Source organism: Sapajus apella, unplaced genomic scaffold (genome assembly GCF_009761245.1).
Source record: "Sapajus apella isolate SASKATOON/1434 unplaced genomic scaffold, GSC_monkey_1.0 scaffold158, whole genome shotgun sequence".
Lineage (NCBI taxonomy): Eukaryota > Metazoa > Chordata > Mammalia > Primates > Cebidae > Sapajus > Sapajus apella.
In genome coordinates this window covers 1768367-1784126 of record NW_022437098.1, presented here as the reverse complement: position 1 = coordinate 1784126, position 15760 = coordinate 1768367, and the positions used below count along the sequence as shown (strand labels likewise).

General features: G+C 48.1%; 1 long non-coding RNA gene across 1 annotated transcript in view; it reads left to right on the top strand.

Moving 5' to 3' along the window:
• The first annotated feature begins 6225 nt into the window (after positions 1–6225).
• The window catches only part of LOC116541895, a 19278-nt gene continuing 9743 nt past the window's right edge, over positions 6226–15760 (top strand). The window contains exons 1-2 of the long non-coding RNA XR_004265000.1: positions 6226–6400; positions 11477–11478. This is a non-coding gene — a long non-coding RNA (uncharacterized LOC116541895). The remainder of the gene's footprint in view (positions 6401–11476; positions 11479–15760) is intronic.

Sequence of the window (15760 nt, the reverse complement as noted above, 5' to 3'; positions counted from 1 at the left end):
ACAAACCTCTCAAAAACTTAGTAGCATGAAGCAAGAGCAGCCATTTGTGATCTCTTACTATTCATGATCCCTTACCATTTGTGACCAACTCTTACCATTTTGTGGGGCAGGGCTCTGCTGGGTGTTTCTTCTGCTCCAGGTGGAGTCAGCTAGGGCTGTCTTCTGGAGGCCTAACAGGTAGTAGTGTCCAGGATGGCTCACCTATGTGATTGACAGTTGGGCTGGCTGTTGGCTGGGAGCTCATCTGGAGCTGTAGAATGGAGAGCTCCAGTTCTTTGCAGGTAGACGAAGTGGCTCAGCCTTCTCACAGTGCGACGGCTGGGCTCTAACAGGTTGTGTTCCACATAGGTGGGAGTAGAGACTGTGGTTCTTCAGGTCTAGTTTCAGAAGGTATGCAGCATCACCGCTACATTCTGTTGCGCAAAGCAAATCTCCTGATTCAAGAGGAGGTGGAACTGACTTCACCTCTCAATGGCAGAAGTGACAAAGAATTTGCAGCTGTTTTCAATTAACAACATATGAATACAGAGCAACATGTCTCTGGTATAAGAAAATAACAGAGCCAATACAATCATAAACAGCAACTGATAGCCTTTGGTATCAGAGAGCCAGAGGAAGGGGAGGTCATGGCATAGGGGGGTGGGCCTGCCCAGGCATTCTTTGCCAGGAGGGAATGGAAGCCCATCAGCTCCAGATGACCTTCCAGTTTCCAAAAGAAGGCTGAAGTTTAAATTTCCAGGTAAAATCTGTGCTTTCCCCAATGTTTAAAATCATATTGCACGGGGCAAATTGACCCGTGAGCTTCTAGTTTTCAGCACCTGCTTTGCACTGTTCCTGGGACGGCTCATCTTTTATGTGAAACACCTGTTGGGAAGATAGTCATGGGCAACTCATTCATCAGAGAATGCCGCTGCTTCATGTTGGTAAGAGGGATGAAAGAACAAGTTAATTATCGTGGGGCTGGGGAGTCGCTGGGGAAAAGGCATTTCTGTCACTTATTTACTAGTATTTACTGGTAGAGCGATAAATCAAAGTTGCTGGTCCACCAGGAGCCGCAGGAGTGGCAGCAGCCGTGCCAGTCAGAATGCTTTTCCTGTGATGAGCACCTGGGGAGGGCTGGCTTCCAATTATCTCCTGCGGCTCTTATCAGATTCCAGGAAGAGAAGACAAAAGGAGGGAGGACAGCCACAGTCGCTTCAGAGATCTACTGCTCTCTGGAACAGATGGGAGGAATGGGGTAGTGGGGGGAGGGAAGCCCCCGCTGCAGGCACCCCCAGAGTCAGCCCACCTGAGGGCTCATCCATCCACCTGCGCAGGAAGCGGTTCCACCCCTGCCCCCCCAACTCCCAAGCCCAAGGCCTTTTTTCACCATGGGAGGCAAACAGCATTCAGTTAAGCAATGGTTAAAAAAAAAAAAAAAAGAAAAAGAAAAGAAAGAAAATCCTTCCTGTGGTATAATGAAGAGACACTCACGTGGCAGAGCTCCCGAAACAGACCTCAGCTGTGGAGGGTGATGGAGAGAGCGTGCTGAAGTCTGCAGCTCGGCCATGCCGCACACACACAGCGATTCCCTGAGCTCACGTGAGGTCACAAGAGATTGCTGCCTTCGGACGCCAGCCTTGAAGAGGCAAAAGCTGTCTGGGGAAACACACCGCTCCAAGACTCTGCTCAGGGCCCTCCGGGGGCTCAGTAGGGGCCAGGGGTCTTCCCTTGCCTGCCATACCCTCTTCCTGGGAGTATGTGTGTGTGTGCCTGAGCGAGGGCCAGGTGTTGAGTTTGTTCATTCACTCATTCGGTGAATGCCTATTGAGCGCCTGAAGGAACCAGGGCTTTCCCAGGCTGGGGGCACACAGCGCTGCCCTGGAGATCTGCTTGGGCTCTCCCCACAGGGGTTGAGACCTCACAGCTAAGGAGGATGGGTCGTAGGTGAGGGAGACACCCAGCTCTTCTGTGACTGCTGTGTGGGTGAGGGATGGGGCTTTCCATCGCGGTGTCCTCAGGGAGTCATATTTTCTAATGCAAAAAAGAGTTAAATTTAAAGAACACATTTTTTCTCATCTCCGCTTCCAGGTGAAAAAGGCGGTCAGGGAGATACAGTTTCAGTCATGAAAATGGTGTTTTCCACATAGTTTTGACGGTCCATGAGGACTGCTGGTTAGGGTATTCAAAAGTAGGGCTTCATGCAGGGTAAAATACAAGTGGTAGGAACATTAGGAAGATGGAAATAAGAAGGAGTGAGAATTGTAACTCTGCGGATAGAATGCTTATTTCTGAGATGTGTGTAGCACTAAAAAGGAGGATATTCATTGCTGAATAGGAAGATGCATTTATTTTGCATATTAGCATTAGTAGAAGTAATTAACAATAACAGCTAACATTTTTGAGTTTTTACTCTCTGTCAGAGAGTATCTTAATAATAACTTAGCACATATTATCTCACTTAATTTCTTCCAATAACCATCTGAAATGGGCACCCTTATAGATCTCACAGGTAGACGTGCGGGCAAAGGCTCCTGGTCCCAAAGTGTCAGAAGCCTGCCTCTGGGACATTGCTGCAATTCTAGCTTGAATGTATGGGAACACATGCTAAGTGACAGCTCCCCAGATGAAACGCCTTGGTGCAGAGTCAGAAAAGCCTCCTTTGAGCCCCATGTTGCCACTTGTTGGCTGGGTGGCCTTGGTGAGTCGCTTCCTGGCTCTGCTGCCCAGGTCCCCGTCACTGGTTCGCTCTGCCTCTCTCTTGCTCAGATGAAAACACTGGCCAGCAGCACATACTGAGCACTTCTAGGGGATCCAAAGATGCGTGCAGTAAGGCTGTCTGTGGCCCTGAGAGCGTGCCTCGAGGGAGGACGCAGAGCAGGGAGCACAGGACCGCAGCTCCATGTGACAGCAGAGCATGCCAAGGGATGCACCAGCGACCGGGAGCGAGCTGGCTGCATCTGGAGGGTGGTTCACGGGAGGGCTCCAGGCCAGGCACAGGGAGCTGAAGACCCCCCTGACCCTAGGCGGACGCAGCTGGACGTGGAGGGGCAGGGAGGCATCAGGGGTGGGTGGCCGCCGTCAGCTGGTGTGGCCATATGCCACTGAGACTGTGACCACTCCCAGGACGAGGCCCAAAGCTAGAGGCCTTGAATGTGAGGTGAGGACTGTGGCCTGAGTGGCTGTCAGCAAGGAGCTGGTGGCAACAGGATGGGATGTATAGGAGCCACGCGTCCACCATGTGTAATTAAGGTTAACTCGGGGGGGCACAGGATGGGCAGCAGCCATGGGGACGGGCACGTGGAATGTAAAGGGGGAAAAAGTGGAGGCAGGTGCCCCTCTGAGTTTGTTTCCAACTGGCCTCATCTAAAACCACCTCTAGGAAACTTTGATATGTTTCATTTGTGATTGGAATTCAAACCAGACTGAAATTTTCCTTTTTGTTGTATTTCATAAAATAAAGAAAAAATGATTGATTGCCTTTAAGCAGTTGTATAAGATAGCTCAAGAAGTATTTAACCTGTTTAGAAGAGCCAACTATTTTTGAGAGCTTGACCAGTATCTTGGGAGAGGGCGGCCGGTGAAGGGCAGAAGGATATTTCCTATTTATTTGATCAAGGGTGACCAGAATGTCTCGGTAATGCTCTGCAACCCATGAATACAGACTGCTGGAGTCTTTTTATTTTTTGAGACAGAGTCTCCCTGTGTCACCCAGGCTGGAGTGCGATCTCAGCTCACTGCAAACTCCACCTCCCGGGTTCAAGTGATTCTCCTGCCTCAGCTTCCCAAGTAGCTGGGGATTACAGGCACCTGCCACCACGCCCAGCTAATTTTTTTTGTATTTTTAGTAGAGACGGGGTTTCACTATGTTGGCCAGGCGGGTCTTGAACTCCTGGCCTTGAGATCCGCCCGCCTCGGCCTCCCAAAGTGCTGAGATTGCAGGTGCCTGGCCGCAGCTGCATCTTTTAACATGTACCTTACAACACAATCATTTCTTTGCGTCTTTGTCCGGGTTCTCTCTACCCCACCCCATTAGCCTAGATCAATGCAATCTAAATTACCATCTCCAGCCAATTCCATTTTAGCACAATGAAAGCTAAAGGAATTTAATGGTCAGCAATGGAGGGTTCTGATGAAATTTTCATCTGGAAAAAGATGTAGAAGATAAAGCTTTTGATCAGCTTTGAGAGCATTCCTGCCTGCAGGCTGACCACAGCGGTCTGGACTTCCTCTGTGTTTATAGGAGTGGAGCTCCTGTCCTGCTCTCCCACCGCAAAGCCACAGTCACATCTGCAAAGCCTCCACTTTTAGTGCCTGCATCTGAAGGGCTCTAAATGTTACATTTGTTCCTCGGGGCCCACCCCTAATTTAGTTTAGTGTTTTTTTTTTTTTCCCATCCCCATAGGAAAACCGTTGTCTATTTTTGTCTAGATAAATGGTTTGTCCTCTATTGCAGTTGACTTTCTTTTATGATCAATTAGTTTGAGGTTGTCAGTCCTGCTTCAAAGCTACTATGTATCTTTCGTTCTCCTCTACCCTGTAATTTATAAGCCCTATGGGTTTCAAAAAAAAGAAGAAGAAAAAGAAAGAGAGAGAGAAAAAAAGAAACCCTACAGTACTTTTATTAGCCGCTGAAATGCATTAGGGTGCATACACTTTGAACTGCACAGAGGAAGATCACTGTGCCTGTAATTGGAATAACTCGCATGGGTCCCCTCTGAGCTCCCTTTAATAACCTCTGCCTTGTTTTATCCCCAGGATTTATTGATGACCTACAATGGCCCTCTCCTGGGCCTCTGCCCACTGGGGTGTTTGTGGGGAATAGGGCAATGCACGAGGCCCACTCCCTGACCTGCGCCTCTCCATAAATCAGGGCCTGCATTCGCCCGTGATGAGGAGCCAGATGGCAGCTGTTGTTGGAGGAGCTCAACAGGAATCAAGGCCTGTGATCTTTCCTGTTGCTAACAGGCCTGATTTTTTATGGCTGTCAGCATCCTTGGAATGGCCAAGGCAGGCACGAAGGGAAGCCGGGAGGGCAGGGGCCTGGTAGCCCTGGATCTGTGCCTTCTTCTCCCAAGGGGGCAAGCCACAAAGGTCTCTCCTCTCCCTCCCTAGCTGGGAGGCTTGGCCTTATATTTTATTTCTGAAGAAGTTTCCTAGGGTGTGCAAGTGACAAAGCTAAATGTAAGCAAACACCTCCTGGAAAGGAAAATGGCGGCCAGCTTCCTTTTGCCGTGGTTCATGGGCGCCATGGTGTCATGGCACGGCCTGAAACACGAAAGCTGTCCCTTTCCACTGGAGTGACGACTAAAACGGTCTTGTTGTCCTAGATGCCTTTGATGTTGAATTAAAAGCCGTTTCTTAAAACTACTTGGTGGGTCCCATGTTTGGATGTTTTGCTTTTTCAGAGTGAATGGACAGGAGACGCAAGGAAGATGAGGAGGTAGGAGGTGAGGGGAACGGATGGAAGGCAGACAGCTTGCCAGGCACGGAGAGAAACCCAGCCCATTCTGAGGGGCCTGCCTGGGGGCGTTTGCTGCAGAGAAGGTGGAGCAGTGCCACGGTGGGTGCATGGGTCTGGGCACCAGCGGGTGCAACCAGACAATGGGCCGTCCCTGTGTGATCCGCCACGTGCCTCCAACAGACTTGGCCCTTCGCAACAGAACCGGCCACAAGGCAGGGCTGTGTGGACAGTGCTGAGCAGCCTGCAGATGCCTGGGAGAGAGCCACGGAATCCCAGATGCAGCCCAGTGCTTTATAGGGCAGGAGGGGAATCTGTCTATTTAGGAGGGCTTGAAGCCAGTCTCAGACTGCGGGGTTGCTAAGCTTACACAGAAAGCAGACATACCCAAGACACCGCATTCAGAATATTCTAGGGGACGATCCAGGTTCTTAGAGGGGCTGGCTGGAAAAAAGCCATTCAGATGTTTCCCAGAAAGGATGGATGCTGTCAACTGAGCAGCAGTGGAGGCAGAGGTTGCAGCGATGTGAACACGGCTGGAAGGGACCGCAAGCCAAGGAGTGCAGGAACCTCTAAAGCTGGGAAATAAGGAAGTGCGTTCTCCTCTGAAGCCTCCAGGAGGCGTGCAGTCCTGTGGACACCCTGATGCTAGCCCACCACGGCCCATTTTAGACTCCTAATGTCCAGAACTATAAGAAGTAAATTTGTGTTGCCTTAATCCTCTAAGTGTTTGGTACCTATTACACCAGTCAGCCTCTGTATCTGCGAGCTCTGCCTCCACCCATTCAACCAACCAGGGGTAGGAAATATTTAAAAGAAAACAATAAAAAATCACAATACAACAATAAAAAGAGAAATTAAAAAGAATACAGTATAGCAACTATTTACATAGCATTTACATTGTATTTGGTATTGTAAGTCATCTGGAGGTGATTTAAAGCATTGAGAGGGTGTGTGTGGGTTATAGGCAAACACGACCCCAGTTTCCATCAGCAACCTGCACATCCTTGGAGGTCCAGGCACTGATCCCCCACAGATTCTGAGGGACGACTGTACACTCATCGTCGTGAAATGGCTTTTCCCTGTGTTTATTTCACTTTTTTACAAAACATGTTTTCCCTCATACAAACGCTCAGTCTCCCTGAGACTGAACATCGCCAGTGATGCTCTGAATGACTCAGGTGAAAAGTGAAGGGTTGAGGTGCAATTTGTTGTTTGAAAACAGATCTGAGCCGGAACAAATGTCTTGCATAAGAGAGCCAAGTTAGGAGCCGGCGAGGAGGGATGAGGGGGCACAGACTCAAAGCGGGCGGTCCACTTTCACTTTGGGGGTAGTTTCTCTGGCACAGGGGTGCTTTGAGCAGGGCCTCTGGGCATCTCTGCCTTCTCGGTCTGGACCAGTGTCTGACTAAGGTTTTTTTCTTCTAGCTGATAAATCTAATTTAAGGAAGCAAATATGCATGCAGAAGCACAGGCATGCAGAAACCCCACACGAGATTTCATCCTTGCTGATTTCACTTCACAGCTGAAGCGCTGAGCTTGGCTTTCTACACGAGCCGTTGCACAGGAACGCAGTGTCTGACAGTGGCTTGGATATGGGTGTGGGGTCCCAGACTGGCGTGAATCCATGGCCTCTCTTCTTATGAGCTGCGTGACCTCGAGTGGTTCAATCTCTCAATCTCCATTTCCACGATGTGGTCGCACCTCACCCACTGCTGAAAACATTAAATGACTGCTGTGTCCTTATCACAGTGCTGGGCACGTAGCCACACAGGCATGCTCCGAAATGTGAGTTTGTTATCTTAATAATTCATATTTGGCAGAACTAAATGCATGGCTTAATTCATTATTCTTTTAACTCAGGTCATAATCTGACCCACAGATGAAGAGGGTGGTAATGATAAAAATAGGCAGCATTTATTAATCACCTGCCATGTGCCTGTCAGACACTCTTTCAAACGCTTTACACATGCAGTAATGAAAGCCCAGGGTGTTTGTGGGTCACCTTGCTAGGCAGTGGCAGCACTTGGATTCGAACCCAAGCAGTCTGAGCCCAGAGCCTGACTGACCTCTTGGTCTCCGGGGAGGCTGGCCTTGTGGCCCGACTAAGCACAGAAGGGCCAGCATATCCGTTTCTGCTCCTGATTTCCTTACAATCATCAAGGCGCCCTGGACACTGTCCTTAAGATTAAATGACATTGACTAATCTCTTGGAGATGCCAGCCAAGAAAAATCTTGGCTTTCGATGGAATCTGGGAGGAGAGGAGGAGGAGAGAGTTGATTCTTTAGCTGGGTGAGTTGAGGTAAGTCTTCCGGGCATTTCTCCAGCATCGTGGGTGGTTGGGGCAATCCCTGTGACTTCTAGTGATTGCTTAGAATGATTCACCTCGGCACTGTCTTCCGGACGCAGGGTGAGTGCCAGGGTGCTCACCTTTACTGAGCGAGTCATTACCATGATCAGAAGAGGAAGAACCGTGCTTTCCAGGATGCCGGAAAATGCGGAGGCTGGGCTCAGAACAAGCACCTTAAGGAAGAGGGTGACAATTTGGGGAGCTGACATTTGAAAAAGTACAGGAAAAGTAGGAATTAGGGAAAATAGGTAATACTGGATATCCTGACATCAGAGAACAAAGTTATCACGAACACCCAAGAAAGACTAAATCCTGGAAGAGGTTAAAAATCTACTTCCAAAAACTGGAAAGAAAAGTGAACACCGTGATTAAAATTCCAGATCTGTGATGAGACCTGAAGCGGGAAGACTCAAGGATGAAATGGCTGGCTGGGCTCAGTGACCACACATGTCCTTCCCAACGCAGCACTTCACATCGCAGAAGCTGCCGGGATTTCCTTAGCTCCATATAGCAGCTGCTCCATTTGACCCGAAGGAAAAATATTTCAGATTAGTTTCCAAACCAGATTAGTTTCCAAACTGCAGCCTGCCTCCCGCTCCAGTCCTATTGTTTGAGGAATTCTTTTATTTCTCTTCTTCAACCAACTCCTCTCTACCGCCTTTTTTCCTTTCTCCCTTCTTTTTCCTGCTCCCTCCTTCCTCCTCTCCTTCTTCTTTTACCTCTTCCCCCCCTTCCTGCTTTTCTTCTACGTTCTCTGCTTAAACTTCCGACTTCTAGAATAATTTAATTTCCAATAGGATGCAAAGCAAATAACCTGGCTTAGAAGCTTTCCATGCCATCTGATGCCACCTTCGCGCTGCACAATTGGCAGTGCGCAGGGAACTGAAGTAAAGGCATGGATCTTCTGTTGAACGAGAGGCTAAATTAAAAAAATTTTTTGGCTGTCATACTTTCAGTTCAAAGCCAGTGGCTTTATTTTCATAAAATAAAAAATTAAAGTGAGTTTGCTTATGCACTGCAGGGTGATTAGGCTGTCCCTGGGGTTGAAGAAAAACAGAATAATTTAGCTCCAGCTGATGTTTTGATTCCACAGTGAGAAGGATGCGGATTTTCATTGCACAATAATAACATTTCAGCCATGGCTTCTGAGCCTCGGGGCATTGTTGCTATAAATATTATTTCCATTGGATTATGTTGTGTTGAGACCTGGATTATGTTAATATTTTAAAAGTCTTATCTCAGCTCTTGCATGTTTTAAATACCAGGAAGGGTGTAATGGGGAAGCCAATGTTATGTAGGCTAAATGAACCGCATTAAAACGAGCTGTGCTTTCTCCCTGGTTGGTTATAGCGTAGATTGGGAGAGTCAGCGAGTTGTGTCTCAGAAACAGCCACACATACTGAGCAGGGGCCCGCGGGAAAGGGAGAAAACCTAAGCAGACAATGGAAACTCGGGAGGAGCAGAATTCACAGAGGCCAAGAACAGAGCGAAATAAATGAGTGGCAGAAGAAATAGGGCAAAGTTGATTTTTTTACCCTCTGAATCCCTTCTTACATAGCCCAGATATCCTATTCAGTACTTCATTCATTCGTTCATGCCACCCCCATCCTATTGTCAGGAGAGATTTAGAGACAATGGAACCTCAGAAACAAAAGCAACAGCGTGAATGAAATGAATGTGGGGAACACGCAGAATGCAGCCGAAGGCATGAAGCCAACAGGAAGTTGGACAGTGGGATGTAGGTGGTGGGTTTTTTTGTCTTGTTTTTTCAGTTTGACACAATCAAATTTCTATTTTGTGTCCTTTGGTACTTGTTGGCCTAAATCCATTTTTGGCTAAAAAATACGATAAATCCAACCACTTCGTTTATTTTCATGTTCCTCATTTCAATGGAAATAATGGTGGCTAAGATTAGGGAATGCGGAGAGAGGCCGCTCTGTAGGTGTGATGAAGGGAGCTAACGGGCGATGGAAATCCGGTGGGAAATGCGACAGGATGGATGTGGGGCAGTGGAAGAGGAGAAGAGGGGGCAGCGGAGACAGCCATGGGGCGTCATGTCGGGGAGGACTCCTGGACTGTGCTTCCCCAGCAGCCCGGGTGACCAGCAGCAGAAGGTTCCAGACTCTACCAGAGGCTCTGTTTAGCTTCTGTCTCCTCAAGAGTCTATCACTTTCTCCCTAGGTTTTTGACACATAGTGGATGTTCTATAAATGCTTGTTAGACTCAACTAAACTAAACCGCTCAGGTTTAAAAGCGGTGAGTAGAACTGCAAGGAAAAAAAAGCCATACGCTGTGTGAAGTAGATAATAAAAATGTAATAGTAAGAGACAGATCGTAACGGACACAAAGAAAGCATCTTTCAGACGGTGTAGGGTCTTTCCTTTTAGAGTAGAGAAAGCACGCCCATCGCAAGTTTCCACGGCACCTGCTCTTCCTTCTTTCTCCACAGTTCATAGCAACCTGGATCGTAAGTAGCTGCCGGGTCGTCTTTCTTCCGACTGGAATTGAGGCTTTGAGCAGATGGCGAGCGGGACTGTTTTGCTGTCTGTCATACAGGGAGCCTAGCACGGTGCCTGGCCGATCACAGTTGCTCCATATATGTTATGTTGAATGAATGAGAAAACAAGGCTAACGTTAGAAGGGACGCATGAAGAAATAGGGGAAAATTTAAAAAATGACTAAGGGCAGAAGAAGATGTTGAGACATTTTGAACGAAGGAATTTAACTTGATTTTTTTTTTTTAAAAGCTCTTTAGTGAAAAGAGGGAAAGGATGTTACGATAATAAAGATGTGTATGGAATCCCCTGGCATTTTCGTTGCTTTATCTGTAAAATGGACTTAATAATACCAATCTAAGAGGTTTTTTTGGTGAGGATTAAATGAGACCATGTGTAGGATGTACAGCGTTTATTATAATTAATTAACATTGTTAGCTTGAAAATAATAGAAGCCCAGTTTGAACTTAAAAAAAAAAAAGGAAAAGAAAAAAAGCAGGGATCGCTTTACCACGAGTGTAGACAAGCCAAGAGGGGTGGTTGGGGCAGGGGTGTGAGAGCTGGGAGGACCTGCCAGTCCCCTGGGTGTGTTGGCTTCATCCTCGCCATCCGCAAACCTGCCACCATGGCCACAGCCGCTCTGGACCCGTGTCTCAACAGCTTCACAGGTAGAGAGGAATGGACTTCTCTTCATTCAGCAGACCCCGAGGTCTTTGCAAGAGCCCCATCTGCAGTGTGCGCTCAGCTCTGCTCCTCATGGTGGCCAGAGACGGGACATACCATGACTGCCCTTGGAGGGGGCACACACCCACCTTTCAAACAGAGACAGAGGCATTGAGGAAACCCCTGTAGACCAGGCAGCCACCCCAATTTGTGTCTAGCATCTTCAACGCATGAAAGCTACGAATGGTGTTAGTGAGAGTAAAATGCAGTGGAAAAGGCAACGGTAAGGAAACGTGCGGCTTTCCCTCACGACTTCCACTCCATACGTAGCTCAGTAACCAGGCACCTGCCACTGGCTCTGCACCTGGCCCCCTGCCCTGACAGCTTGAAGAGCTCAGAAGCCAGCGTGGACACGGTGAAATTCAAAGTCCAGCCCTGGCTGGTCTCAGAGTGGCTGCCCCTGGAAGCTGCCTTTCCTTTTCCCTCCTCTTGTTTAAATAATTAAACATCAAGTTCCACAAAAGCAGGCGTCACAGCTTCTATTTCCCCTCGTGCACCTCGCATTAGACAGAGTGCCACGTTCTCGTGTTTACTGTGTGCTTTTTAATAACGAATGGGTGAACACCATCAAACAGCAACCAGCTTGCAAAATGAAACCGTTCTGTCAAACCGGTTTCTGTGAAAGCAACTGGCTGAAAATAATGGAAAGTTTTGCCGTAGAAAATACATCTCCTGACATAGTTTAAAGTCCTCATTTGGATGCCGAGGATGTACAGATCCGCCAGTGTGGCAGCCTCCTGAAGACATAGGAGATGTGACCTCTGACAAGGTGCCAATGAAATGGCTTCTTTATTGTTTTAAAGTAAGCTGTTTAAATATTTCTCAGCAAAAGCTTAATTTTTCCCCTGTGTATCTTTCCGCTAATCCTACATGCAAAATCTAGTCTGAAAAGACAGCATAGAGATCCAAAGAATGCATTGGCAAAGGGGCTCACCACCAAGACCGCAGTAACACAGTCCAGGGGACAGCTGGGCTCCAGGCCTCTGCGGTGGAGTGACTGGACTCACACTCAATTGGTCCTAAAATGGCTCCTGAACAAGGGGAGCTTGGAGTCCTATTTTAAAGAAAGTTGGAGCCATGCATTGAAGTTGAGAATAGGGACAGGAAACTGGAAAAAGAAATTACCTAGTCACAAGCATGATTTTTTTTATTGTACCTTAAGTTCTGGGGTACATGTGCAGAATGTGCAGGTTTGTTACATAGGTATTCATGTGCCATGGTGGCAGTTTGCTGCACCCATCACCCTGTCATCTACATTAGGTATTTCTCCTAATGCTCTCCCTCCCCTAGCCCCCACCCCTCTGCTATCCCTCCCCTAGCCCCCAGCCCCCGACAAGCCCCAGTGTATGATGTTCCCCTCCCTGTGTCTATGTGTTCTCACTGTGCAACACCCACTTATGAGTGAGAACATGTGGTGCTTGATTCTCTGTTCCTGTGTCAGTTTGCTGAGAATGATGGTTTCCAGCTTCATCCATGTCCCTGCAAAGGACACGAACTCATCCTTTTTGATGGCTGCATGGTATTCCATGGTGTATATGTGCCACATTTTCTTTATCCAGTTTCTCATGGGCATTTGGGTTGGTTCCAAGTCTTTGCTATGTGAGCAGTGCCACAATAAACACATGTGCATGTGTTTTTATAACAGAATGATTTGTAATCCTTTGGGTATATTACCAAGTAATGGGATTGCTGGGTCAAATGGTATTTCTATTTGTAGGTCCTTGAGGAATCGCCACACTGTCTTCCATAATGGTTGAACTAATTTACACTCCCACCAACAGTGTAAAAGTGTTCCTATTTCTTCACATCCTCTCCAGCATCTGTTGTCTCCTAATTTTTTAATGATTGCCATTCTAACTGGCGTGAGATGGTATCTCAATGTGGTTTAGATTTGCATTTCTCTAATGACCAGTGATGATGAGCATTTTTTCATATGTTTGTTGGCTGCATAAATGTTTTCTTTTGAGAAGTGTCTGTTCATATCCTTTGCCCACTTTTTGTTGGGGTTGTTTTTTTCTTGTAAATTTGTTTAAGTTCTTTGTAGATTCTGGTTATTAGCCCTTTGTCAGATGGGTAGATTGGAAAAACTTTTTCCCATTCTGTTAGCTGCCAGTTCACTCTAATGAGAGTTCCTTTTGCTGTGCAGAAGCTGTGGAGTTTGATTAGGTCTCACTTGTCTACTTTGGCTTTTGTTGCCAATGCTTTTGGTGTTTTGGTCATGAAGTCCTTGCCCATGCCTATGTCCTGAATGGTTTTGCCTAGGTTTTCTTCTAGGGTTTTTATGGTGTTAGGTCTTATGTTTAAATCTTTAATCCATCTGGAGTTAATTTTAGTGTAAGGTGTCAGGAAGGGATCCAGTTTCAGTTTTCTGCATATGACTGGCCAGTTTTCCCAACACCATTTATTAAATAGGGAATCCTTTCCCCATTGCTTGCTTTTTTTTTTTTTTTTAAGAGAGTCTCGCTGTGTCACCCAGACTAGAGTGCAATGGCACGATCTCAGTTCACTGCAAACTCTACTTCCCAGGTTCAAGCTATTCTCTTGTTTCAGCTTCCCGAGTAGCTGAGATTACAGGTGCATGCCGCCACACCTGGCTAATGTTTTGTATTTTTAGTGGAGATGGGGTTTCACCATGTTCCCCAGGCTGGTCTCGAACTCCTCAGCTCAGGCAATCCACCTGCCTTGGCCTCCCAAAGTACTAGGATTACAGGCATGAGCCACTGCGCCTGGCCACAAGCATGAATCTTAAAGCAAGACAGGTGTCTTTTTCTCTGTCTTTAGAACAGTATACTCCTCTGTGATTAATGAGGGGAAGGGAGGGAAAGCGTGAGATCGGAGTGGGAATGGCCGGGAGGTTGCTCCAGTGAGCTGTGTTCTCTCTTTGGTCTGTGCCCAGAAGCAGGATTGGTGTGAGAGGTCAGCACCGAGAGAGGGGCTTGGGAAGCCAGGGCCAGAGGAGCCGAGGTGTGAACACTTGGCAGATGCGGACGGGCTGCAGAAACTTGAGATCTCTCAGAGTAGCAGAGACCATCCCAGGGGTGGCCGGGGAGAGGTAGGTGGGTAACTGGAAGAGGCCACAAAACATGTGTGAGGCACTTTGAAAGCAGAGTCCAGGGGTCAATCTGGATCTACCAAGGTGATTAGAGTGAAAAGTGAGAGACGAGGGAGGGAGAAAACAGCAGGAGACAGAGGGAAGGAGAGAGGAGGGAGGGGATGGCTTGGTCAGGACAGTCTGGGTCACGCCTTAGTAACAAACAAACCCTGCACCTCTGCGGTTAAACGGCCAAGGTTCGCTTCTTGCTCCCTTGCACGTCAGCCTCTCAGTCGCTCAGAGGCCCAGCTGATGGGCATGCCATCTTGAGATATGTCATCACCGTTGGAAATGCCGGACGAGAAGGGGCAGTTCTGGTTTTCAAAGTACGCACTGGTTCTCAAAGCTTCCTTCGGGAAATGGTGCACCGCCTTTCCCACTCACATTTCATTGCATGAACAAATCACATGGTTGTGATGATTTCAAAGGTGTGGAAAAGGTCAAGCCTAATGGGACCAGAAACTTTGTGAGCGGCGCCAAATCTAGCGCAAGGAGAAATGGAGAGTGCACAGCCCCGGAGGAGCTGCCGTGGAGACCTGGTGCTTGCAGAGAGCTCACCCGGAGAGGGATGCTCATGGCTATTCCAAAGCCTCCACGACCCTCGGACAGTTTCTGACCCTCTCCTTTCCCTTGACTGTTTCAAAGAGACATATTTCAAATTCTCAAGCTTAACACCCTAGAGTTGTCAATATAAAATTAATCTTCATCTGCATAAATGTCAAAATCTATGCCTGAAGAAGCTGCAATCAGTGAAGGAGGCCCGTGCTGTGTTCTGGGGCGAGTCATCTCTGCCGAATGAAGGGCTGTGAATATTCTTCGGGAGGTCAGATGGAGAGGCTGCTACAGTTTAGTGAAGACTTGCTGTGGGGACCCCCGAAGAGAGACACCGTTGCTTTGCGTTCTGTGGGAGCAGGCTCACAGCCAGGGTGCGGCAGGGTAACAGTGGCCAGCAGCCCACAGCGTGGGCAGAGAGTATGCCTGGGAAGTGGGCTGGGGGCTGATCGGATGAGTACCTCTTTCAAGCTCTGTTTTGTTGGTAAGGCACTTGGGACAGTGATCTTTCCCCTGTCTGATAATCTGTACCAAGATTAAGGAAGTAAGGTATCCTTCGGGGATCAAAATGTAAGATTGAAACACAGTGGTGTGGAGCGGTCATTTGCAATGGTTGCTTGAAGGAGACGGCTGACTCTCAAGCCACCAAGACCTGTATGCTCCTTAGTCATCTGTCAAAAGCTTATTGGGCACCTCCTATGGACCGAGGATGTTGTGGACACTTGAGGTGTAGTGATGTGCAAGACGGACATGCTGGATGCTCTGATGTGCCCCCAGGTCCCCCTGAAGGAAAGACACTGCTGAGGATGTCGCTGGCAGGTGGTCCTCAGCTGTCAGCCCTTTTGGGGACTGCCTGAGCTACAGGGAGCTGCTTCCCTCAAGATCACAGCACATTTAGAGAGCAGCCCAGCACCAATGACGAACCAATGGGGAACACAAGGCCCAGTGCTGTGTGTGCTGACCTGGGACAAGGCCGCAGTGAGAGCCCACCTTCAGAACTCCCTGCAGGGCTGACGGAGGTTTCTGGTAAGCTGGCTGTCTGGTGAGCTGGCAGTCTGTTTAGCTGTCTGGTGAGCTGTCTGGTGAGGTGGCTGTCTGGTGAGGTGTC